Source organism: Lissotriton vulgaris, chromosome 5, assembly GCF_964263255.1.
Source record: "Lissotriton vulgaris chromosome 5, aLisVul1.2, whole genome shotgun sequence".
NCBI classification, from domain to species: domain Eukaryota; kingdom Metazoa; phylum Chordata; class Amphibia; order Caudata; family Salamandridae; genus Lissotriton; species Lissotriton vulgaris.
In genome coordinates, this window is record NC_141693.1 from 335,267,003 (window position 1) to 335,293,761 (window position 26,759).

A 26,759-nucleotide genomic window follows, 5' to 3' on the forward strand; every position below is an offset into this window, starting at 1 on the left:
CAAAAGGGGGTGGTGATGAACAGAGTGTCTGAATTGAGCAGACCACTCTTACCCAGTCCAAAGATCAGGGCTTGATCCATCACCGTTATTTATCTCACTGCCCCAACCCAGCTCAGAACCTGGCTATATGCAAATCAGTCTGTCCCTGGCCCAGTGCATTATGGGAACAGGGCAGCCTAAACTACCAAGCCAATTCTTTACCAGAAAGGAGACAAGCTACCGGGGACCGGTTTCTGGCATTTCAGCCTCTTCGGCCCGGCTTGCTTGAATCCTGATGGAGCAGTGAGAAAGGGACTCATGTCTGAGTATACCCTGCCACACCTATAGTGGCCAAAATCGATTTACAAAAGGGGGTGGTGATGAACAGAGTGTCTGAATTGAGCAGACCACTCTTACCCAGTCCAAAGATCAGGGCTTGATCCATCACCGTTATTTATCTCACTGCCCCAACCCAGCTCAGAACCTGGCTATATGCAAATCAGTCTGTCCCTGGCCCAGTGCATCATGGGAACAGGGCAGACTAAACTACCAAGCCAATTCTTTACCAGAAAGGAGACAAGCTACCGGGGACCGGTTTCTGGCATTTCAGCCTCTTCGGCCCGGCTTGCTTGAATCCTGATGGAGCAGTGAGAAAGGGACTCATGTCTGAGTATACCCTGCCACACCTATAGTGGCCAAAATCGATTTACAAAAGGGGGTGGTGATGAACAGAGTGTCTGAATTGAGCAGACCACTCTTACCCAGTCCAAAGATCAGGGCTTGATCCATCACCGTTATTTATCTCACTGCCCCAACCCAGCTCAGAACCTGGCTATATGCAAATCAGTCTGTCCCTGGCCCAGTGCATCATGGGAACAGGGCAGACTAAACTACCAAGCCAATTCTTTACCAGAAAGGAGACAAGCTACCGGGGACCGGTTTCTGGCATTTCAGCCTCTTCGGCCCGGCTTGCTTGAATCCTGATGGAGCAGTGAGAAAGGGACTCATGTCTGAGTATACCCTGCCACACCTATAGTGGCCAAAATCGATTTACAAAAGGGGGTGGTGATGAACAGAGTGTCTGAATTGAGCAGACCACTCTTACCCAGTCCAAAGATCAGGGCTTGATCCATCACCGTTATTTATCTCACTGCCCCAACCCAGCTCAGAACCTGGCTATATGCAAATCAGTCTGTCCCTGGCCCAGTGCATCATGGGAACAGGGCAGACTAAACTACCAAGCCAATTCTTTACCAGAAAGGAGACAAGCTACCGGGGACCGGTTTCTGGCATTTCAGCCTCTTCGGCCCGGCTTGCTTGAATCCTGATGGAGCAGTGAGAAAGGGACTCATGTCTGAGTATACCCTGCCACACCTATAGTGGCCAAAATCGATTTACAAAAGGGGGTGGTGATGAACAGAGTGTCTGAATTGAGCAGACCACTCTTACCCAGTCCAAAGATCAGGGCTTGATCCATCACCGTTATTTATCTCACTGCCCCAACCCAGCTCAGAACCTGGCTATATGCAAATCAGTCTGTCCCTGGCCCAGTGCATCATGGGAACAGGGCAGACTAAACTACCAAGCCAATTCTTTACCAGAAAGGAGACAAGCTACCGGGGACCGGTTTCTGGCATTTCAGCCTCTTCGGCCCGGCTTGCTTGAATCCTGATGGAGCAGTGAGAAAGGGACTCATGTCTGAGTATACCCTGCCACACCTATAGTGGCCAAAATCGATTTACAAAAGGGGGTGGTGATGAACAGAGTGTCTGAATTGAGCAGACCACTCTTACCCAGTCCAAAGATCAGGGCTTGATCCATCACCGTTATTTATCTCACTGCCCCAACCCAGCTCAGAACCTGGCTATATGCAAATCAGTCTGTCCCTGGCCCAGTGCATCATGGGAACAGGGCAGACTAAACTACCAAGCCAATTCTTTACCAGAAAGGAGACAAGCTACCGGGGACCGGTTTCTGGCATTTCAGCCTCTTCGGCCCGGCTTGCTTGAATCCTGATGGAGCAGTGAGAAAGGGACTCATGTCTGAGTATACCCTGCCACACCTATAGTGGCCAAAATCGATTTACAAAAGGGGGTGGTGATGAACAGAGTGTCTGAATTGAGCAGACCACTCTTACCCAGTCCAAAGATCAGGGCTTGATCCATCACCGTTATTTATCTCACTGCCCCAACCCAGCTCAGAACCTGGCTATATGCAAATCAGTCTGTCCCTGGCCCAGTGCATCATGGGAACAGGGCAGACTAAACTACCAAGCCAATTCTTTACCAGAAAGGAGACAAGCTACCGGGGACCGGTTTCTGGCATTTCAGCCTCTTCGGCCCGGCTTGCTTGAATCCTGATGGAGCAGTGAGAAAGGGACTCATGTCTGAGTATACCCTGCCACACCTATAGTGGCCAAAATCGATTTACAAAAGGGGGTGGTGATGAACAGAGTGTCTGAATTGAGCAGACCACTCTTACCCAGTCCAAAGATCAGGGCTTGATCCATCACCGTTATTTATCTCACTGCCCCAACCCAGCTCAGAACCTGGCTATATGCAAATCAGTCTGTCCCTGGCCCAGTGCATCATGGGAACAGGGCAGACTAAACTACCAAGCCAATTCTTTACCAGAAAGGAGACAAGCTACCGGGGACCGGTTTCTGGCATTTCAGCCTCTTCGGCCCGGCTTGCTTGAATCCTGATGGAGCAGTGAGAAAGGGACTCATGTCTGAGTATACCCTGCCACACCTATAGTGGCCAAAATCGATTTACAAAAGGGGGTGGTGATGAACAGAGTGTCTGAATTGAGCAGACCACTCTTACCCAGTCCAAAGATCAGGGCTTGATCCATCACCGTTATTTATCTCACTGCCCCAACCCAGCTCAGAACCTGGCTATATGCAAATCAGTCTGTCCCTGGCCCAGTGCATCATGGGAACAGGGCAGACTAAACTACCAAGCCAATTCTTTACCAGAAAGGAGACAAGCTACCGGGGACCGGTTTCTGGCATTTCAGCCTCTTCGGCCCGGCTTGCTTGAATCCTGATGGAGCAGTGAGAAAGGGACTCATGTCTGAGTATACCCTGCCACACCTATAGTGGCCAAAATCGATTTACAAAAGGGGGTGGTGATGAACAGAGTGTCTGAATTGAGCAGACCACTCTTACCCAGTCCAAAGATCAGGGCTTGATCCATCACCGTTATTTATCTCACTGCCCCAACCCAGCTCAGAACCTGGCTATATGCAAATCAGTCTGTCCCTGGCCCAGTGCATCATGGGAACAGGGCAGACTAAACTACCAAGCCAATTCTTTACCAGAAAGGAGACAAGCTACCGGGGACCGGTTTCTGGCATTTCAGCCTCTTCGGCCCGGCTTGCTTGAATCCTGATGGAGCAGTGAGAAAGGGACTCATGTCTGAGTATACCCTGCCACACCTATAGTGGCCAAAATCGATTTACAAAAGGGGGTGGTGATGAACAGAGTGTCTGAATTGAGCAGACCACTCTTACCCAGTCCAAAGATCAGGGCTTGATCCATCACCGTTATTTATCTCACTGCCCCAACCCAGCTCAGAACCTGGCTATATGCAAATCAGTCTGTCCCTGGCCCAGTGCATCATGGGAACAGGGCAGACTAAACTACCAAGCCAATTCTTTACCAGAAAGGAGACAAGCTACCGGGGACCGGTTTCTGGCATTTCAGCCTCTTCGGCCCGGCTTGCTTGAATCCTGATGGAGCAGTGAGAAAGGGACTCATGTCTGAGTATACCCTGCCACACCTATAGTGGCCAAAATCGATTTACAAAAGGGGGTGGTGATGAACAGAGTGTCTGAATTGAGCAGACCACTCTTACCCAGTCCAAAGATCAGGGCTTGATCCATCACCGTTATTTATCTCACTGCCCCAACCCAGCTCAGAACCTGGCTATATGCAAATCAGTCTGTCCCTGGCCCAGTGCATCATGGGAACAGGGCAGACTAAACTACCAAGCCAATTCTTTACCAGAAAGGAGACAAGCTACCGGGGACCGGTTTCTGGCATTTCAGCCTCTTCGGCCCGGCTTGCTTGAATCCTGATGGAGCAGTGAGAAAGGGACTCATGTCTGAGTATACCCTGCCACACCTATAGTGGCCAAAATTGATTTACAAAAGGGGGTGGTGATGAACAGAGTGTCTGAATTGAGCAGACCACTCTTACCCAGTCCAAAGATCAGGGCTTGATCCATCACCATTATTTATCTCACTGCCCCAACCCAGCTCAGAACCTGGCTATATGCAAATCAGTCTGTCCCTGGCCCAGTGCATCATGGGAACAGGGCAGACTAAACTACCAAGCCAATTCTTTACCAGAAAGGAGACAAGCTACCGGGGACCGGTGTCTGGCATTTCAGCCTCTTCGGCCCGGCTTGCTTGAATCCTGATGGAGCAGTGAGAAAGGGACTCATGTCTGAGTATACCCTGCCACACCTATAGTGGCCAAAATCGATTTACAAAAGGGGGTGGTGATGAACAGAGTGTCTGAATTGAGCAGACCACTCTTACCCAGTCCAAAGATCAGGGCTTGATCCATCACCGTTATTTATCTCACTGCCCCAACCCAGCTCAGAACCTGGCTATATGCAAATCAGTCTGTCCCTGGCCATCATGGGAACAGGGCAGACTAAACTACCAAGCCAATTCTTTACCAGAAAGGAGACAAGCTACCGGGGACCGGTTTCTGGCATTTCAGCCTCTTCGGCCCGGCTTGCTTGAATCCTGATGGAGCAGTGAGAAAGGGACTCATGTCTGAGTATACCCTGCCACACCTATAGTGGCCAAAATCGATTTACAAAAGGGGGTGGTGATGAACAGAGTGTCTGAATTTAGCAGACCACTCTTACCCAGTCCAAAGATCAGGGCTTGATCCATCACCGTTATTTATCTCACTGCCCCAACCCAGCTCAGAACCTGGCTATATGCAAATCAGTCTGTCCCTGGCCCAGTGCATCATGGGAACAGGGCAGACTAAACTACCAAGCCAATTCTTTACCAGAAAGGAGACAAGCTACCGGGGACCGGTTTCTGGCATTTCAGCCTCTTCGGCCCGGCTTGCTTGAATCCTGATGGAGCAGTGAGAAAGGGACTCATGTCTGAGTATACCCTGCCACACCTATAGTGGCCAAAATCGATTTACGAAGAGGCTGAAATGCCAGAAACTGGTCCCCGGTAGCTTGTTTCCTTCCCAGTGTAAGAATTGGCTTTTGTAGTTTGGTTTGCCCTGTTCCCATCATGCACTGGGACAGGAACAGACTAATTTGCATACAGCCAGGTTCTGAAACTGGGATGGTGCAGTGAGCTAAAAAACGGTGTTGGATCTAGCCCTGATCTCTTGACTGGGTGAGAGTATTCTGTTTAATTCAGAGACTCTGTCCCTCACCACCCCTTGTTGTAAATATTTTTGTCCACCCTAAGCGTGGAAGGGTATACTCAGATGTGAGTCCCTTGCTCATTGCACCATCAGGATTCAAGCAAGCCGGGCCGAAGAGGCTGAAATGCCAGAAACCGGTCCCCGGTAGCTTGTTTCCTTCCCAGTGTAAGATTTGGCTTTTGTAGTTTGGTTTGCCCTGTTCCCATCATGCACTGGGACAGGAACAGACTAATTTGCATACAGCCAGGTTCTGAAACTGGGATGGTGCAGTGAGCTAAAAAACGGTGTTGGATCTAGCCCTGATCTCTTGACTGGGTGAGAGTATTCTGTTTAATTCAGAGACTCTGTCCCTCACCACCCCTTGTTGTAAATAGCAGTGAGAGAATTAGCTCATCATATCCATCTCAAATGTAAGGCTTTAGCGGTAGGGATGCTTGCCTTTGTCGCAGCCTCTAAGGCTTGGACAGGAGTACCTACTACTGTTTCCCCTGAGCCAGTGCTCTTTTGCTCTCTACAGCAGTCTGTACCACTGTTAGAATCTTTTCTGTAGATGCAAAGTGCATCTCAACATTTGTGTACTAATGTGACTTGTATGCAATTGGTACTGTTTCACCTTCATTCTATGTCAGATAGGTGTACCCTGATTGACCCGCAATTATACGGCTCACCTGGTTGCATACGTTTATGCGTATCTAAGTGTTTGGAGCTATCATGTAAGCTTGTAGGGAATGAAGTGTATCTCTATGTTCCTGTGTCCAATTTCTCACTGAAAAATCAGGTTTTGGTTCTTAACCCACACATTGACACGACCGGTCCACCATCCGCCTCCAGAATTGCTGACGCTAAACAACTAACGAACTGGCTGACTACCCCACCTTTGACGCGCCCAACCTGGCGGAGGAATGCCTGGTTCATCCAGGAGAAAGACTTTAGAAAGGCGGTGGGGACAGAACTACAACAGTACTTTCTCACCAACACCGGCTCTGTTCCTTCCCTAGGTACCCTTTGGGAAGCAAGCAAAGCCACCATCCGAGGCTTTTCCAAGGGTCAACTCAAACGTCAACGACAGGCCCAGACACACCAGATCACTCCGCGAGAGGCGCAAGCTCTGCTCCTTGAGAAATCCCCTTCCGATAACTGCGACGACACCCAAGAGACAACTCGCATGCCTTCGGGCTGAGATCAAGCAGCTCTCCCTGGATGCCGCCAAGCTCCCCTTGAGATCTTCTATTGCTAGGGTGTTCGGTTGGCGGGACAAGAATGGGAAGATCCTCCATAGGTTGGCTACATACCCATGGGTCAACTGCATTATCCCGGATATCATGGACCTGGATGGTCTAACGCATCGATCCCCTTTGGCAATGGCTCGTGCCTTTGCCTCCTACTACCACTAGCTTTACTCGGCGCTGAGCCCTAAAATGTCCCTCTGATTAGCTGGGCACTGGCAGCACCAGCCTCCCTCGCCTGAGCTCTGCCCAGTCCTCCGACTTAGATCACCCCATCACCTGCAACGAAATTAATGACGCAATAACCCATACCTCGTGGGGCAAAACCCCAGGCCCAGACGGGCTCCCGCAAGAATACTATGCAGCATATTGGGAGACTCTTATCCCACACCTCGCAGATCTCTTAGACGATGTCCTAGAGAAGGGCTCCTTTCCGCCTGAGACAGACATGCTCACAATTATTGTGCTCCCTAAAACTCATCCCCGTCTCCTCACTGTGCGGACTACCGCCCGATTTCTTTCATAAACACGGAGGTCAAAATATTTGCTACAATTCTTGCCCAACGGTTGAGGTCCTACCTCACCAAGCTGGTTCACCCAGACCAGTGTAGGTTTATGACAATGCGAGGAACCAGACACTGCGTTTGTCGTCTCCATCTGGCCTTGACACACCGCCTCCTACTCACCCCCAATTTGGCACTTCTCATCGATTTTGAGAAGGCCTTTGATTCGGTGGATTGGCAATACTTGGCCGACGTGCTGGAGGAGATGGGTTTCGGTTCACTCTTTCGCAACCTGGTGAAGGTACTTTACGCCTGGCCCAAAGCTCGGGTGCTGGTCAATGAGGAATTGTCGGAGGCCTTCCCCATCCGACGAGGGACGAGGCTGGGGTGCCCCCTCTCGCCCCTCCTCTTCGCCTTGGTAATGGAGCCCCTGGCAAGCCTGATTCGGATTGAGGACCGTACCAGGGATGGGAATGACCCATCTCGGAGGTGGACAAAATTGCCCTCTACGCCGATGAAGTTTAAACCTGCTCTATCGGTCTCTCACTATCTATGGATACTACACTCCTTCGGTCAGGGTTCTGGACTACGACTTAACCCCAGTAAGTCAGTCCTGGTTCCCCTACACGTGGAGCGGGACTGCTTTGATTGGCAACCCACAATACCCCTCAGGCGGCAATCTTTCAAATATTTTGGTATCTGAGTCGCCCTTCTCCCTGACCTCGCCTGGTCCCTCAACATCACCCCGCTGGTGAAAAAGGCAAAGGAAGACCTCCACAAGTGGCAGAAGCTCCTCCTTAACCCTCTGTGGAGGGTCGCCCTGTTTTAAAATGATGATTCTCCCCTGATTCCTCTACGTCCTCCAAAATACCCCCTCTTGCATCCCGTGGGCTTGGTTCCAGGAGCTAGACCGCTTAGCTACCAAATTCCTTAGGGGGGGTCGGCGGCCACGTATAGCTCTGGCCCGCTGCTGGATCCTGCCCTTCGACTGGGCATGGGTATGACCAACTTACACCTATACTATCCGGCGATCCGCCTCCTCACAATACATGACTGGTTCAACGGGTGATGGTCCGATCCGGCCTACAGACTCTAGCTGAGTGAGCTGGGTTTGCCTCGTATTCAATCCTTGATATAAGGGGGTCCATACCTTAAACCTTTCCAGAAGCGACACATACTGTGCTGCTGGCCTGGCGGGCATCAATGCGCCACACCCAATGGACATATAAATTAACCCAATACACGCCTCCTCGGCATGGTACTTTGCTCTGGGAGGTTAGTGGGCTGAGGGGGTTTCGCTCTTGAGACCTCATAGGGATCTCCCAACTCGGAGATGTGTGGGATAGCGGCCATTTGCGCTCCTTCCAAGACTTGCAGTCCAGATTTTCCCTACATCCGTCGCAATTTTAGAAGTACCTGCAGTTGCGCCACGCTCTCCATTTGCACATAACAGACGGCACAGCAGTTCCAGACAACAACCCCGAGGGGCAGATTATGATGGGTAATTTGGGGAAGGGGGGCATCGCCTGCATCTACCGTACACTAATCAACACCAAACTCAAGTACTATCAGCCCATCTCGCTCCACCCCTTGGCAGCCAAAGTTGCAGAGAAAACAGTCAACCGGAAACTGACACGATTCATTGAAGAGAATGCCATCCTCGACCTGTCCCAATCTGGATTCCAAAGCAACCACAGCACAGAGACCGCCCTACTCGCTGCCACAGATGACATCCGCACCCTCCTGGACCAAGGCCACTCCGCGCCCTCAACCTACTCGACCTATCAGCAGCCTTCGACACAGTCTACCACTGCACACTAATCGCCAGACTACACGACGCAGGCATACAAGGAACAGGCCTGAACTGGATCCGATCATTCCTCACTGGAAGAAGCCTCAGGATCAGACTCCCACCCTTCCTCTCTGACCCCACGAAAATCACCTGCGGAGTCCCACAGTTCTCATCACTGAGCCCCACCCTCTTCAACATCTACATGGCCCCCTTTACTAAGCATGGGCGGAAAATCCGTTACGCTCGCGGATTTTGCGGATTTTCGGTAAATTCGCAATCCGCAAACGCTCACGAATTTATCGAAAATCCGAAAATTCGCACGCAGCGGATTTTTTTTTCTTGGTGATACAATTTTGCGGCGTGCGGTGTAAGTTCGCAATTGCGAACATGTAGGTGCAGCGGGCAGCAACAATCTCGCACTCGCGAAATTACAAAAATTGCAATTCTGCACAAGAAATCCACTAGCAAGCAGCATAGACCTTCTGAAAATGATGATTTTTATCAGAATAACTCCTCAGGTTAACATTTGCCTGCACATTTTTGGATTTGAGGCCTTTTGACTTTCTTTGGATCACTTTTGGATTAGAAATCAACTTTCACAAGTAAGCTTGTTTGGGGCATTACAGTTGCTGTAATGCTGTTCTGCAGAAAAACGAGTTTTGCAAAAGTGAAAGAATTCAGCAGGTGCAAAAGTTCAAACTCATCATTAGTAACCATTCCCTGTAGTGCTTCCTGACTGGGGCCCCTCCAGAGTTCAGTTGCTAGTGGCAACAATTGTATGACCCTGCTCTGACCTTCACAGCAGGCTCATAGAATAGCTACAAGTAGGCCACAAAGGTCCTGGAAAAAAAAATTGCACTGCAACAGAAAGCAAATTACAGATAAGGAAGCAGGTGCCAGACTTGAATTTTAAAACAGTGACACATTAATAAATCAACCCCACATTAATTCATGTCAGTTGAAGCAGGGCAGGTGTGCTTGCTTTTCCCCCCATAATCTACAGTGATGATGAACCAGAGGGTGGCATTGATGAACCAGAGGCTGGCATGGGTGAAACAGAGGGTGGCAGGGGTGAGAGGGTGCTGGGAACCTGTGATGATGAACCAGACATAGAAACAACATAATCGCGACCGTTGCGAGCCGACATGTAAGTTCGCAATTGCGAACTGGTACAAAATCCTCGCGAACTGGCAAAAATCCTTGCAAAAAAAAACAAACCTGCAAATTCGCGAGAATTCGCTGATTTTGCGGATTGCGAGTTCGCAAATTCGCAATATTCGCGAACGCCAGATTCGCAAAATTCGCCCATGCTTACCCTTTACAGCCATCGTCCGACAACACGGCCTCAACATTGTATCCAACGCCCACGACACCCAGCTCATCCTATCCCTCACCAAAGACCCCACCACTGCCAAACTCCGCTTCCAGAAAGGAATGCAAGACGTCGCAGTCTGGATGACCAACAGCTGCATGTAGCTCAAAGCCAAAAAGACAGACGTTCTCGTCCTCGGTACCACCCCTTCTGCATGGGATGGCATCTGGTGGCCGACCGCCCTCGGAAGCCTACCTCCCCTAGGACCACGCCAAGAATCTCCGCGTCATACTCAACTCATCACTCACTATGAACCTCCGCATCCTCCGCAAGACCTTCAAGTGGATCCCCCTGAGTCAAGGAAGACCGTCATCCAAGCACTCATCACCAACAGACTCGACTATCGAAACGCACTCTATGGCGGCATCAAGAAGTCCCTACTCCAGACAATACAGAACACCGCCGCCGGACTTGTCCTCGGCATCCCCCGACACAAACACATCAGCCAACACCTACGACGCCTCCACTGGTTCCCGGTGGGGTAGTCACTTTAAAATCTTCACTCATGCCTACAAATGCCTAAAAATGCCTGTTCTGTCATTAACCAGCAATCTTCGATCTGCTTTGTCTGCTACCAAGGCACAGAGAGATCCCCTTTGGGATGATTCGATTGCACCCTACAAATCGTAGTAATAATAATACATAACAACAGACCCAAATACCTCAATGACAGAGTCAACTTCCAGGTACCCAAAAGAAACCTACGATCTTCCAACCTCATGCTGGCCGAAACCCCGTGCACCCACAGAGCAGGCCGAAGATCCTTCTCTCACATTACAGCCAAGACCTGGAACGAGCTACCAGCAGAAATCAGACGCATCCCCTCGCTGAACACCTTCAGGAAGTCCCTCAAGACCTCGCTCTTCGGCTAAACAGATCTGCAGACCCTCAGTGACTTGGGACACTCACAGGTGAGTAGCGCGCTTACAATTCCCTGATTGATTGATTTACCACAACCACGCTAGACTGCCTCCCAAACCAATGGGAGGAATGGGTGGATCCACTGGAGGAGGAGGACTGGAGAGACGCGCTCATGGTGCCTAAGATGGTCACCTGATTCAACTGTACTACTTGTATGCCACCTACTTAACTCCAGAATGTCTTCACAAGGCTGGCTTGTACCCAACTGCCTCCTGCACACGCGGTGGCCAAGACCAGGTGGATTTCTTCCACATGGTCTGGGCATTTCCCAACTGGCAGGTTTCTGGGGGGGCATTGAGGAGGAACTCGCAGAAGTCTTCGGGTGGGAAGTTCCCTATGATCCACGACACACGCTCCTTCGGATGGCCTGGATGGGTCCAGAAACGAAAAGCTATTTCTTAACACGGCTATGGTTGTAGCGAGACATAGCCGTAAATTCGAAACGCCCTGATCCAGCTAGCCTCAGGAAATGGCGGGAGGGGGTAAACTGGTGTGCTACACAGGAAAAGCCCATGTATAAAGCACGGGGTGCCCGAAGAAATACATTAGGGTTTGGGGGTAAATGGGTGGGTATTATGGCTTAAATTTGGGTTGCCCGCTGACTGTCTGTATCTTGTAAGATTTTGTGGGTTTGTGTGACGCAAGATTAATCATTTACCTGTTCGGGAATTGTCCTTCCTAATATAAGTGCTGAACTGCTGGTTTTTGCTTACATGACTAAAATCAATAACATTATCAAAAAAAGAAAGAAAAATCAGGTTTCATTAAGACGAAGAAAGGTTTTACTCTTTCTGCGTAATCCAAAATGTATGTTTGACCAAAATTTAGGAATCCCAGTGTTGATTGTAGACTTTTTAATGATTTTTGGAGGTTAGAGCAACACAGATTTTTCTTGTCCCCCTCCATCTGGAGTGTTATTTCATATACTATATGTGGTACACTTACTCTAGTATCAGGTGTTTCCACCGTGATATAATCATTCAAGTCTGCTGTCACCAGAAATTCTATCAGGTTTTGGTGAGCTATTATTACTTCTGCCGCACAGTCTAGCATCGTCAGAGCCCATTCCCCGTTCAGTAGTCGAGTCCTCAGAATACTGGGCATGTCTGATCTTTAGACCTGCAACTTTCCTCTTTTTGAACTGTGGCTTTTGCTTTTCTTCTTTTTTAGAGGTGCAATCTTTAGCGTGCTGCTTGTCTCTGGACTTTGTACGCTCTTCTTGTCTTTCTGACAGTGTTTCCCTCTCTTAGTTTTTCGATGAACCCTGAAAGGAACGAGAGGAACGTGTATCTGTATCCTGATGCCTATTAGGCTTCCTAATATTATCCTATTCCCGAGATTATACCTTTTTTCAGAGTGCTCCTGTGGAGGAAATCTACCTCTCGATTGAGATCTGTTTCCTTTAAATGTTTGTTGTTTTTTATTATCCCACTTCTTTTTAGAAGAAGCAGGTTTCTGCTTTGAATTCTCCTTTTCAGGACTGCCCATTAGTTGTGGTTTTAAAGCTTTCCCCCTCAAACTGTCTCTACCTAATTCTGCATATGCAGTTTCAATTATTTTGGGTAGTTTGTGTTCTTGTTCCAAAGGACTGGACTACCTTAGGTGTTGGCGGATTGCCACTGAAGCTGCTTCCCCTTTAATATTAGCTAGTATTATGGCTGATACCTGGGCATAGTTACCTAGTACCTTCATTCCTAAGTTCAAAGCAGGCCCTGCTGCCCAGTCATTTTGTATTTGTCTTAATACATCTGGTATCGCTGTTAACGAAGGAATACCATGAGTCCTGTTATATATATGGCAGCAAAGACTGTACCTCAACTGGTACAATCGTCTACTTGTGGTGGTGACCCCATGGGCAAGCAGATTGTTAGCATTGTGTGTTTTTCACACTGGGTAGTATTCGGGAATACTGCTTCTAGCTGCGTGATTTTCGGAGCTACCAAGAATGGCATTTGTTCACGCTCGTGGGCATTTTGCCCATCACTACGTGCAATGTTTGTGGTGTGATTTTAGTTGCTGTACCCTGAGACTGAGTTCCATTTGTTGCAACTATTGCCTGTTGGACAGTGAATGTCCTCATGACGAATTGCGTCATGTTTCTATAGATTTTAATTCAATCTTTGTGTTGTGCAAGTAAGTCTCCTTGTGGCATTGTTTCAATGTCAGGATGTGGTGTGTAGGCCGCTTATATCATCCATGTTGCCCCTTCTCCTCTGAGCGGGCCAAGTCTTACTTTTCTTCATATATTGGATAGGGGACCTTTAAACCAGTGTAAGTGTTCCTGGTACGTGAGCGGAACCTCTATGTCCTCAAATGGACCATATTCCACTGGTGCATCTCCTTCTGTGTAAGGGTGAAATGTCTGTTTTCTCGCATCTGCTGCTGAAAATGTAACCCACGAATAAAATAACTCTGTTTTGTTAGATTTGTGTGCATCAATCACGAAAACTACTAACCCACACCTGACTGATAAACCATTCACTACCCGTTTCAGGGTGACTATGTTTGAATTTTTCTGCAATCTGAATTGCGTCTATATACTATTCTCCTGTTGAGAGGTGTAGATTTACTGTTACGTCCTCTCCTGTCTCGCATTTTTTTGTAAAGAAGTTGTTTGTTCAAAGGAACTAAGATAAAGGTTTTAATGCACAATTTTAGGAACACTGTGTCCTTCAAGCTTGATTAAGCAACAGCCAATAAATAGGATTTTTCGCCAACTCGGCTTGGCGGAGTTTGTGCCCACCCACTCCAGATGTCTCTGGTGTTTTGTGAGTAGGGGTCTATGAGAATAGCACGACTGAACTACTCAGTTTCTACTGTTGAATAAGTACCCAACCAACGTTGGGTGCCATGTTGTGTAGTTCCTATATACCTTATACAGGATCTGCGCCTTCGGATAACCTAAACGTGTGGGTTTGGTGGCAGACTGTTAGATATCTCACATTGCCACTCAAATCCCCTCTTATCGGGCAGAGAAGAGTTTCTGGCAACCTCAGAACATGACCACCCATATCCCCCAGGATCGTGGAAACAATATACTACTTTTCGCTCAGTCGTTCGTGCTCACTTAGTTTGTCTCAGAGATACACAGACTAAAAAGTTTGGGTGTTTTAATAAGGATTTATTAAACATTTGTTATTCTAGTGTAAAATAAATGTGCTGTAACAATCCTCAGACAGTAGAAGAGATATATGGTTAGCAGTACTACAAAAGTAAAGAGATGGTACAGTTCTACCATTTTGCAGTAATCATGAATATATACAAGCCCATAAAACACATGATAAGAAAGTGCATACTCCTATGATGCCTCCCTAACTAGATATACCTAAATGTACCTAGTATTGGTGTAGATGTTATGCCAAGAATACCTCTAGGATCTAGTCAACCCCCATTACCTGAGAGTTAGAGAATATGGGATCCCGTCCTGGTCCTGAGTTGGATACCCCGTGAGGGATGTTAGACCACTGCTAACTGGAGCATCTGCATGCTGGAACCTTGGCGATCTGGTCAGTGTTTCAGCTGGGAAGTCAAGGTATCCTCTTCTGTCTAAGCAAGACATGATGCCTATATTCACACAGGCCTCCCAGCTGTGTTACTGTGTCGGCCATCAGTAACCCCTTGTAGTGTCGGCCCTGTAACGCAACAGGTGCTACACAAAACCACCCTATGACTAGGGGGGTTTATCTCAGACCCCTGGGTTTTGGACTGCAATGCCGTGGTCCTGTGACCATGTGATGTCCCTAATAAGAGGGAGCCCAGCGGATGTGACATCAAAGAGACGCACAGAGGCCAAATCTCCGAAAGTACAACCGGAGTCTGTCTTTTGCTGTAGCGTAGCAGATGTCCAGCACTAGAGTCACAACTTTGACGACAGGGGGGGGGCTTTAAATCATCCTCTACACTCTGTGGGGGCTGCAAGTGCACCGACAACGCACCTGGTGCTCGTGCCATGGAGTGCATCGGCTGGCAAAGAGTCAATCTGCACCTCGTGCTCAGCCTGGCTACCCTCCCCCAGCAAGCCTCAGGAGTGCGAGAAGAGACATAGGCCTAGCATTCTCCTTGTATATCTGCCATCACGAAGTCAATATCGTGTAAGTACACCTACACCAACAGCAGATCCATGGTGGGCGATGACCAGCAACATTAAGCCCCACCAGCACATGAGGGGTCACCCGTGCCAGGGCGCTACTATATGCCTCAACCTCGGCAGCTGTGCCACCCGGGCAGGGAGTGTCAGTGACATCACAGGAGGTGTCTTGCACGGCAAGTGACAGTACTGACGTCTGACTGCCCACGGCACAATACCACACGCCCAGCTTTTAACTGCCAAGAGGAACACAAGGTGCACTGAAAGTGCAGGATGGCCATAATACCCCCCATTGAGCCGATCCTGGTGGAAGGGCCGCCTTCTGCTCAGGCTCCTAAATGGAAGGAGTGGGTAGAGCGACTACTCCTATTTTTCGAAGCTATCAAAGTGAGTTACGAACAGAAAGGAGCTATGTTGCTGCATTTAGGAGGGAAAGACATCTACAGGAGTATCTGAAAGAAACAGGTTAGTATTAGATTCCTTACCGTAGAATATCCCCAGGCGTCAGACTGGATCCGGAAATTTTTGCATAGCAATACCCCTGCGCGTCGTTAGGCGTCGTTTCTGGCTCGGCGTCCGTCGTCGGCATCGTCTGCACCGGAATGACGTCGTTGGAGTACTTAGACACCGCCCATGCGCGCTGACGTCAGTTCTTCTTTTTTCCGCGCCAGCTAGTGCAGATCCGGAGAAGCTCTACCCCTCAGTCACTTTTTGACTAAAACTTTTTTGATCATTTTTGATCTTCTTCATGTCGTTCTCGACTCTTCAAGTGCCGGTAGGGATGCCCGGGTTCAAACCCTGCTCGAAGTGAAGTCGACTGATGTCGAATACCGACCCCCATCGCCGGTGTCTGCAATGCCTAGGCCTCGACCACGATGACGGTTCCTGTTCCGACTGTCGAGCCCTGACGTCGAAGGCTAGGCGGGAGCAGTCCAGCAAGCGGCTCGAGCTTCGGCAGTCGGCCCATCGCCATTCGAGGTCCCGGTCCCATGGGAGGTCGAGGGATTGGTCGCGGGGACAGAGCCCTCGCAGCTCCGGAAGTCGGCATCGGTCTTCTGGTTCCTCGTCAGGTAAGAGGCATGAGAGGTCGGAGCGGCGTCATCGCTCCTCCGACCGCCCCCAACGCTCACCCGACGCGACCGGGGTTTTGGGTGGCACCACCCACGCGGCTCCGCCGAAGTCGCTAGCGCCGCTTCCTGCCCCACACCTTCGGGTCCCTGAGCAAGATGCGACGCGGGAGGAGATCGAGCAGTACCTCATGGTCATGAGGTCGCTCTCTTCTCCACCGGGCCCCAGGGCGCCTTCGGGCCCCGACCGGACCCGGATCCGGGTCGACTCCGGTCGACCTTACGACCTCGCCGGCGCCGTCCCCAAGGGTGTCGACGCCGGCCCCAGTCCTTCTATCGATCCCGTTCAGCCGTCGACACGGCCCCGTTGGGCGCCGTACGAGACTGCTATGGGTATATTCTACTTTAACGAACGGGCCCGATTGTTGATCCTGGCTACCAGCCATTGGGTGGCGAAGAGGACTGGGAGGGGTCTGAGGACCCTCTCACGCGGAAGTGTCAGGACCAAGCGGACTGGACAGAGGAGCTTTGGGTGGCCAGCGGCCTGGATCTCTCTCCAGACACTGGTTTTGTCTCCCCTCCTACCGTGGCTACGGAGGAGGGGGCAGCCTTTAGCGTAGTACTAATGCGGGCGGCTAAGGTCTTAAACCTTACGCTCCGCTCAGCGGCCGTGAGGACTAATCTCCTCACCGAGGTCCTCAAACCGCAGTCAAGCTCGGTCGAGCCTCTGCTGCCGTTCCATGAGGCCTTATCTGACGTTCTGTTGGGCACCTGGTCCAAGCCCGCCTCAGGACAGCCTGTGGACAGGAACGTGGCCAGACGCTACCGCCCGGCTCCAGGTGACCCATGCTTCCTGTCGACCCATCCAACCCCGAGAGCCTGGTTATCCAGGCCTCTAACTCCCAGACCGCGTTCCCGTTGGCCCCTCCCGACAGGGAATCCAAGAGGTTTGAACAATTTGGCAAGAAAGTGTTCTCGTCCCTTAGTCTGGGACTGCGGTCAGTCAACACCGCAAGCCTCTTGGGCCGCTACACCCACACCCTGTGGGACACGGTTGCGGACGTGCTGCCACAATGCCCTGAGGAGGTCAGGGCTAAACTCGCCCAAGCCCTAGTGGAGGGTCGAGATGCGGCACGGTACTCTATCCGGTGCGGACTGGATACCACCGATACACTAGGCAGAGCGATGGCCACTACAGTGGCGGTTCGATGCCACGCCTGGTTACGGACCGGTGCACCAATATACTTCTGGACATGCCGTTTGATGGCCGCCGCCTGTTTGGCGACCAGGCAGACCACGCGCTTGAGCGCTTTAAGGAGTCCGGGGCTACGGCCAAGTCCTTGGGCCTCTCGGCCCCGCGCCAGCAAATGGGTGCCTTTCGCTCCTTTCGTGGCCAAGGAAGGGGCGTCCCCACACGGACCACCAGCCACACGCTGCAACAGAATATTCAGCGCAGTGGCGGCCGTGGAAACCGCCGGGGAGGCGATCTGGCTCAAAGGCGGGGCCAGTCCGCACCCGCTCCCGCAGCATCCGCCTCAAAACCTTCCTAGTCCGAGTTTTCAGGCCCATGTGACGCCAGTGGGGGGCAGGGTCCGCCATCCCCTCTTCCACTGGCGCACAGTCACATCGGACAGGTGGGTGCTGCAAATCGTCCGAAGGGGCTACTCCCTCCCCTTCGAGGTGACCCCTCCAGCCATGCCACCGCAGTACCACCGCGAGTAGGGGGACCACTTGCGACTTCTGCAGTAGGAAGTTACGGCCCTCTTTGCCAAGGGGGCCATCGAGCGCGTTCCTGGGCCAGAAGAAGGGTGTGGTTGCTACTCCCAATACTTTCTGGTACCCAAGAGGGGCAAAGGGGGCCTACGCCCTATCTTGGACCTCCGGAATGTCAACGGCTTCCTCCGGAAGGAGAAGTTCAAGATGTTGACTTTGGCTCAGGTCTTGGCTGCCCTAGACCCGCAAGACTGGATGGTGGCGTTGGACTTGCAGGACGCCTACTTTCACATCCCCGTCCTGCCGGCCCACCGGCGTTACCTGCGGTTCACGGTAGGCCTCGAGCACTTTCAGTTCACCGTGCTCCCCTTTGGCCTTACCAGCGCCCCACGGATGTTCACGAAAGTGATGGCGGTGGTCGCAGTTTATCTGCGCAGGTTAGGGGTTTCAGTCTTCCCCTACCTCGACGACTGGTTGTTGAAGGCGGGCTCGCCCCAAACAGTCGTCAATCACCTCCAGATTACGGCGGATCTCCTGCACCTGCTGGGGTTTTCCATCAACGTGCCGAAATCACACCTGTGCCCCTCCCAAAGCTCCTCTTCATCGGAGCTGTTCTGGACTCGGCGCAGTTTCGGGTTTATCCTCCCGAGCAGCGAGTCCGGGATATTCAGGCTCTGATTCAGATCTTTCAGCCTTTATCCCGGGTTTCGGTAAGGTTGACGCTGCGGCTCCTGGGGCTGATGGCTTCCTGCATCCTTCGGGTGCATCACGCCCGGTGGCGGATGCGGGCTCTGCAGTGGGACCTGAAGTTTCAGTGGGCCCAGCATCAGGGCAACCTGTCCGACCATGTCCTGATCTCGGAGGGCGCTGCAAGACAGCTGCAGTGGTGGCCCACGGACCGCGATTGTGTCAACGGCAGATCCCTCTCCCTTCTCCAACCGGAGCACGTGGTTGTGACGGATGCGTCCCTCCAGGGTTGGGGAGGCCACATGGGAGAGGCGGAGATCAGAGGCCTCTGGTCTCAGGCGGAGTCCCAGCTCCATATCAACCTTCTGGAGCTGCGGGCAATTCGTCTGGCACTGAAGGCATTCCTCCCCTCTGTCCGAGGGAGTGCAGTGCAGGTGTTCACGGACAACACCATTGCCATGTGGTACTGCAACAAACAGGGCGGTGTGGGGTCCTGGACCCTCTGTCAAGAGGCTCTGCGGCTCTGGCAGTGGCTGGAACATCAGGGCGTGACCCTGGTGGTTCACCACCTGGCAGGTTCTCTGAACACCAGGGCGGCCGAACTCAGCCGACGGTGCTCGATGGATAACGAATGGCGTCTGAACTCGAACGTGGCGCAAGGCATCTTTCTGCAGTGGGGAGAGCCTTGGTTAGATCTATTCGCCACCGAAGAGAACGCGCAATGTCATCAGTTCTGCGCGTTGGAATTTCCAAGGCGGCACTCGCTCGGCGACGCATTTCGTCGCGAGTGGAGTTGCGGTCTGTTATACGCCTTTCCGCCTATACCACTTCTGCCCAGAGTGCTGAAGAAGATCAGGCGCGACCGGGCCCAAGTCATGCTTGTGGCTCCAGACTGGGCTCGAAGGTTCTGGTATCCCGAGCTACTCAATATGTCAGTCGGTCCCCCGATCCGTCTGCCTCTTCAGGAGGACCTTCTGTCGCAGCAGCAGGATGATCCTCCACCCGAACCTGTCCAGTCTCCACCTCCATGCTTGGAGATTGAGCGGCGGCAGTTGAGGCCATTTGACTTGCCTCCTGAAGTTTGTAATGTTATTCTGACAGCCAGGCGTCTCTCCACTAAGTCGATATACGCCTGCCGGTGGAACAGATTTGTGGCATGGTGCACAGCAAAGGCTGTGGATCCCCTTTCTGCCCCTCTTTCTGAAGTTCTTCTCTTCCTTCTTTCTCTTGCCCAGCAGGGCTCTGCTCTGGGCACTATCAAGGGCTACCTTTCTGCTCTTTCGGCCTTCCTAAGGCTGCCTGATCAACCTTCTTTGTTCAAGTCCCCTATAGTAACTTGTTTTCTGAAGGGCATCACACACATGTTTCCACCTGTTCCCTTTGTGATGCCTCAGTGGAACTTGAACCTGGTTCTTACTTTCCTGATGTGCGCTCCCTTGGAGCTGCTTCATTCTTGTCCTCTCCGTCTTCTCACCTTGAAGACAGCTTTCCTGGTTGCCATCACCTCTGCCAGGAGAGTGAGTGAGCTCCAGGCTCTATCTTGCAAACCCCCTTTCCTGTCTGTGCATCCGGACAAAGTGGTGCTGCGTACGAAACCATCTTTCCTGCCCAAGGTAGTCTCTGCTTTCCACATCGAGCAGTCCATCACCTTGCCCTCCTTCTTTCCGCCTCCGCACCCTTCAAAGGATGAAGAGCGGCTCCATCGTCTGGACCCAAAACGTGCGCTTTCATTTTATGTGGATCGCACACGCCAGTTCCGGGTGGATGACCAACTCTTTGTTGGTTACGTGGGTGCGAAGAAGGGATGGGCGGTGCATAAGCGGACCATCTCTCGGTGGGTCGTCTTATGCATCAAGGCGTGCTACTCCTTGGCTAGAAAGGAGCCTCCAGTTGGGCTGAGAGCCCATTCCACTCGGGCCACGGTGGCTACTACTGCCCTGGGTCGGGGAGTCCCCCTGCAGGACATTTGCCAGGCGGCTACGTGGGCCTCGCTGCACACCTTTGCGAGGCACTACTGCCTGGACAGTCAAGTCCGGAGGGATGGCTTCTTTGGCCGTTCCGTCCTCCAGGACTTTCTGGTGTGAGTATTGGTTCGCAGACCCACCACTGGGGTTGGTATTGCTGGGGTATCTATTCTAAGGTAAGGAATCTAATACTAACCTGTTTCTTTCAGATGAACAAGTTACTTACCTTCTGTAACGATATATCTGTAAGAAACAGTAGTTAGTATTAGATTCCTTTCCACCCCACCCATCCTCCCCGTTCTGCGAACTGATACCTAGGGTTAAGGTCATCCCCTTTCAGAGCCCTAGTTTCATGGCACCAGTGTTGGTTCTAGCATGGCTTTGAGTATCTGGCGTGGAAAAGCTGTGTCTAAGAACTGACGTCAGTGCGCATGAGCAGCGTCTAAGTACTTCGACGTCATTCCGGCGCAGACGACGCCGACGACGGATGCGGAGCCAGAAACGACACCTAACGACGTGCAGGGGTATTGCTACGCAAAAATTTCCGGATCCAGTCTGACGCCTGGGGATATTCTAAGGTATGGAATGTAATACTAACTACTGTTTCTTACAGATATATCGTTACCGAAGGTAAGTAACTTGTTCGTCAAGTCGGTAAATGAACTGGCCCCCAAAACACATCTCACACTGATTGCCGCCCTGTCAGCGCACTTTGAGCCCATGGCAAACCAGGATTACGAATGTTTTGTTTAACGCCAAGGGCGCCAACAAGTGGATGAGTCCATTGACCCGTTCCACGCTCGCCTGCAAGACTTAGCAAGCACGTGTGGATTTCACGATGAAGGTGAGGAGATAAGGGGCCAAATAATACAAGGATGTGCTTCTACCAGGTTTTGAGAAAGAATACTAGAAGAGTCAGGGAAACCCTTGGCTGACATCCTAACCTTGGGCCAGACAAAGGAATTCTTGCGTGCCAGAGCAGCCCACATGGAGGCAGCACAACAAAGCCCAGTGAAGGTGGAGCCGGTCAACGTGATAACTCCCTAACCAGCGGCCAGACCAGGCAGGAAGGTCAACGGGAACCCCTGGAGATGTGGGGATTGTGGCGAAGACCCTCATGGATTTGCCAAATGTCCTGCACATGGAAAAAGGTATATGAGGTGCGGCAAAATGAATCACTTTGTATGGGTGTGTCGGTCCCGCAAGAGTCGACAGTCCAGGCCCACTGTAACTTGATCCCCGAAGTGCATAGTGGGAACAGCAAAATGGACGAAGATGAAGAGGAAGAGCAAGCGGTTCATTCAGCATACATGTTAGGGGAAGCCTCACGCAGACTTCCACAATGCCAGGTGCTCGTCGGAGGCAATACCATCATGACTGTTGTTGACACTGGGGCAACCATCAATATCATGTCCCCTGAAGTGTACGAGACACTGGAAGGGCCCCATCACTGAATGCATCAACCATTAAAGTTTTTGCGTATGGACAAGATCTGCCGCTGACCATGAGGGAAATTTAAAATGACCATTTCATACGGTTCCAACTCCATCAGTTCGCAAATATACGTTGCCGAGGATGGGCATTGCATGCTGTTGGGGTGCCGAGCAGGGGAAGATTTGGAGATCGCCAGATTCTCTTTCGGAATTCACCACAAAACAGTCCAGCACATTCTAGCTGAGTTCCTGGGAGTATTCAAGGGGATCGGGCGGCTGAAAGGCAAGGAGGTACATCTGCACATTGATCACACGGTCAAACCTGTAGCTCTATGCCATAGACGCATCGCATTCCATCTCCGTTCAAAAAGGAACTAGTGTAACTCTAGGCTACCTGCATAATTGAGAAGGTAACGGGACCTACACGTGGGTGTCCCCCATCGTTGTCACACGCAAGCCAAAGCAGCCAGGAGAAGTGGGGATTTGCGTCGCAATGAGGCTGCCCAATACAGCCATAAAGAGGGAACAACACCTCACTCCAACGATCGATGACCTCATCAGGGATTTGTTTGCATAGCACTTTTCACACTAAGTGGGATGGGTATGCCCAGATGTGGATCACTTGCTCACTGTGCCACTGGATTCAAGCTAACTTGACTGATGAAGGGTAATACCCAGAAACCGGTCCCAGGATGCCTGTTTTGGTCCAGGGAGGACCAGGCTTGTCAGTTCGATCTGGACTGTTCCCATGAGGCACAGGGTCAAGACTGATGGCACGGTGAGCAAAATAACGATGGATTTAACCCACATCTCTTGACTGGTGGTGAATGTATGTTTTATTCAGCATTCTGACCATCATTTGTTTGCATAGCACTCATTGGGAAGCTCAGCGGAGCGTGCTGGTTCTGGAAGCTCGATCTCAGATCCGTATACCATCAGCTAGTGCTTGATGAGGAGTCGCGATACATCACGACATTCTCAACCCATGTCGGCCTGAGGAGATACACCCGCCTCAGCTTTGATGTGTCGAGCACGGCTGAGGTATTTCAGAATGTGATCCAAGAACTGCTGATGGACCTAGTAAATGTCAGCGATGACATTCTCATCTACGCCAAGACCACCCAAGAGCATAAAACCAGGTTGACCCAGGTACTACAGAGGATTCAGGAATCCGGCCTCACCTTGCACCGCAACAAATGTGAGTACCTTAAACTGCAACTACAATTCTTTGGATATTGTTTCTCAGCCTTGTGTGTTACTCCAGACCCCGTCAAGGTACGAGACATCAAGATGGCACCCGCTCCCACTACCGTCACCGAGGTGAGGAGTTTTCTTGGCATGGTCAACTACTGTGGCCACTTTATTAGAGATCTAAGTACCCTCATGCACCTTCTCATGGAGCTCACAAAGGGGTCAGTCCCTTGGGTCTGGGGTCCAGAAAAAGAATCAGTGTTTCTTGCCATCAAAGACATCCTGTTTTCCAATACCACATTGGTGTACTTCGACCCGTGCAAGTTGACCATGATTGCGGTCGATGCTGGTCCCAAAGGGCTCTGTTCTGTCACAGAAAAGCCAGAAGGAAGAAGATTGGAGCCCTGTAGCATTTGCCAGCTGTTCTCTGACAGACACTGAGCAGAGAAGCTCACAAATTGAAAAAGAGGCAAAAGCCATCCACTGGGGGTGTCGCCACTTCCATTTGTATGTATATGGACATCCATTTGTCGTGGCAACTGATCATAAGCCTCTTCTTCTTTTGGTCACCAACACTACCTCCAAACCACCTCCTCGTGTCGAAAAATGGATGCTTCAGTTGCAGGAATATAACTGTCAGGTGGGGTACCATCCTGAGGCACTGAATCCAACTGATTAACTATCACGTCACCCGCGAGCGGCTACCCCAGAGGAGGAAGCTAACGCCGAAAACACAGAGGAATATGTCCAGTTCCTTATAGCCAGGTCATTCCCTATTTCTTTATCGATGGAGGTACTGGGAGAGGAAACCCGTCTGGGTGAGTGTCTTCCATGGGCAATACAAATTCTGAAGCATCGTCGGTGGCAGGCTGCCAAACAGGAGTGGAAGGCAGTCACAGGTGAGGCCAGATGGACTATGGAGAGTCTATACCACGTGTGCCAAGAGCTGAAGGAAGATCCCACGGGATGACTTCTCCTGGGTCATCAGTTGGTCATCCCCAAGGCTTTGACAAAGCGAGTAATACAACTGGCCCATGCTGGACAACATGGGATGGTGAAACCTAAGAGCCGGCTGAGAACCTAAGTGTGGTTCTCCATGATAGACGAAAAGGTAGAGGAGGCGGTGAGATCCTGTCAATGGTGCCAAGCCATCGGGAAAGCCAGTCAACCAGCCCCGATAATCACAGAGCCTCGACCAGGCCATCCTTGGTCTATTGTCAGTTTGGATTTCAGGAGTCTCCCGGATGGAAGGCACACCTTTGTGTTGATCGATGATCACTCAAAGTACGCCGAGGTGGAAGTCATACCGTCATTGAATGCCAGTGAAGTTCTTCCCAAGCTAGAGAAAGTCATTGGCTGATTCGAGAGCTGAAGACTGACAATGGCCCTCTGTTCCAAGGGCAAGAGATGGCGAACTATCTGTCCTCTCGTGGTATTATAAAGAAAATCTTACTGCGAGTAAGAATAACTTGTAGTCAAGTCAAGTCAAGTCATAAAATTTATATAGCGCACTACATACCCAGAGGGTTTCAAGGCGCTTAGGAAGGGGAGGAGGATTACTTTAAGTTGCTTTCTGAATGCTAGGTGGTTCTGGGTAAGGCGAAGGTAGGGGGGGAGTGAGTTCCATGTTTTAGCAGCCAGGTATGAAAAGGATCTGCCTCCCATGGTGGTCTTGTTGATGCGAGGTACAGTGGCGAGGGCTTGGCTGGAAGAGCGTAGTTGGCGGGAGGGGGTGTAGAAGGACAGTCGTGAGTTGAGGCATTCTGGTCCGATGTCGTAGAGAGATTTGTGTGCGTGGGTTAGCAGTCGGAAAGTGATCCTCTTATTGACGGGTAGCCAGTGGAGGTCTTTAAGGTGACCAGAGATGTGTTCGTTGCGTGGGATGTCTAATATGAGTCTGGCTGAGGCGTTTTGGATTCGTTGGAGTTTCTTCTGGAGTTTTGCGGTAGTACCTGCGTAGAGGGTGTTTCCGTAGTCCAGTCGGCTCGTGACCAGAGCGTGGGTGACTGTTTTCCTTGTTTCGGAGGGGATCCAGCGAAATGTTTTTCTGAGCATGCGAAGAATGTTGAAGCAGGAAGAGGATACGGCGCTGACTTGTCTGTTCATTGAGAGTGAAGAATCCAGGATGACGCCTAGGTTCCGTGCGTGGTCTGTCGGGATGGGTGCTTTTCCGAGGGCTTCCGGCCACCAGGAGTCGTCCCATGCAGAGGGGGATGTACCTAGGATGAGGACTTCTGTTTTGTGTGAGTTCAGTTTCAGACGGCTTTGTTTCATCCATTCGGCGACTTCTTTCATTCCTTCGTGTAGGTTAGTTTTGGCGGAGCTGGGGTCATTGGTGAGAGAAAGGATCAGTTGAGTGTCATCCGCGTATGAGATGATGTTGAGGTTGTGTTGGCGTGCGATGGCCGCGAGGGGGCTCATGTATACGTTGAATAGGGTGGGACTGAGTGAGGATCCTTGTGGTACGCCGCAGATGACTTCAGAGGCCTCGGACTTGAATGGTGGAAGGCGGACTCTCTGGGTTCTTCCGGTGAGGAACGAGGTGATCCATTCAAGTGCTTTTCCTTGGATTCCGATGTTACTGAGGCGTTGTAAAAGGGTGCTGTGTCAGACTGTGTCGAATGCTGCAGAGAGGTCAAGGAGTATGAGGGCGACTGTGTCTCCATTGTCCAGTAGAGTTCGAATGTCGTCTGTTGCTGCGATGAGGGCGGTCTCAGTGCTGTGTTTTGCTCGGAATCCAGATTGTGAGGGGTCGAGGGATTTGTTGGCTTCGAGGAAGGCGGCGAGCTGGTTGTTAACAGCTTTCTCGATGACTTTGGCCGGGAATGGAAGAAGCGAGATGGGGCGGTAATTTTTGAGTTCGGTGGGGTCCGCTGTGGGTTTTTTCAGAAGGGCGGTGAGTTCAGCGTGTTTCCAGTCTTCCGGGAAGGTGGCGGAGTTGAAGGAGCAGTTGATGACGTCTCGGAGGTGCGGTGCTATGACGGAGTCTGCTTTGTTGAAGATGTGGTGAGGACATGGGTCTGTGGGGGATCCTGAGTGGATGGAATTCATTAGGCGGATGGTGTCCTCAGTGGAGATTGGGTTCCAGTCGTTAAGGGTGTTCACGGGGGGAAGATGATCAGCAAATGGTAGGGTGGGTTGGTTTCCGGGTTGGTTGTCAAAGCTGTTGTGGATGTCTGCAATCTTGTTGTGGAAAAATGAGGCTAGGGAGTCGCAGAGGGTTTGAGAGGGGGTGATGTCGTTGGAGTTGGCCGAGGGATTGGAAAATTCCTTGACGATGTTGAAAAGTTCCTTGCTGTTGTGGGCGTTGTTGTCAAGTCGATCCTTGAATGCTGTTTTCTTGGCTTTTCGGATTAGTTGGTGGTGAGTGCGGGTGGCGTTTTTGAAGGCGTCCTTGGTGCTGGTGGTTGGGTC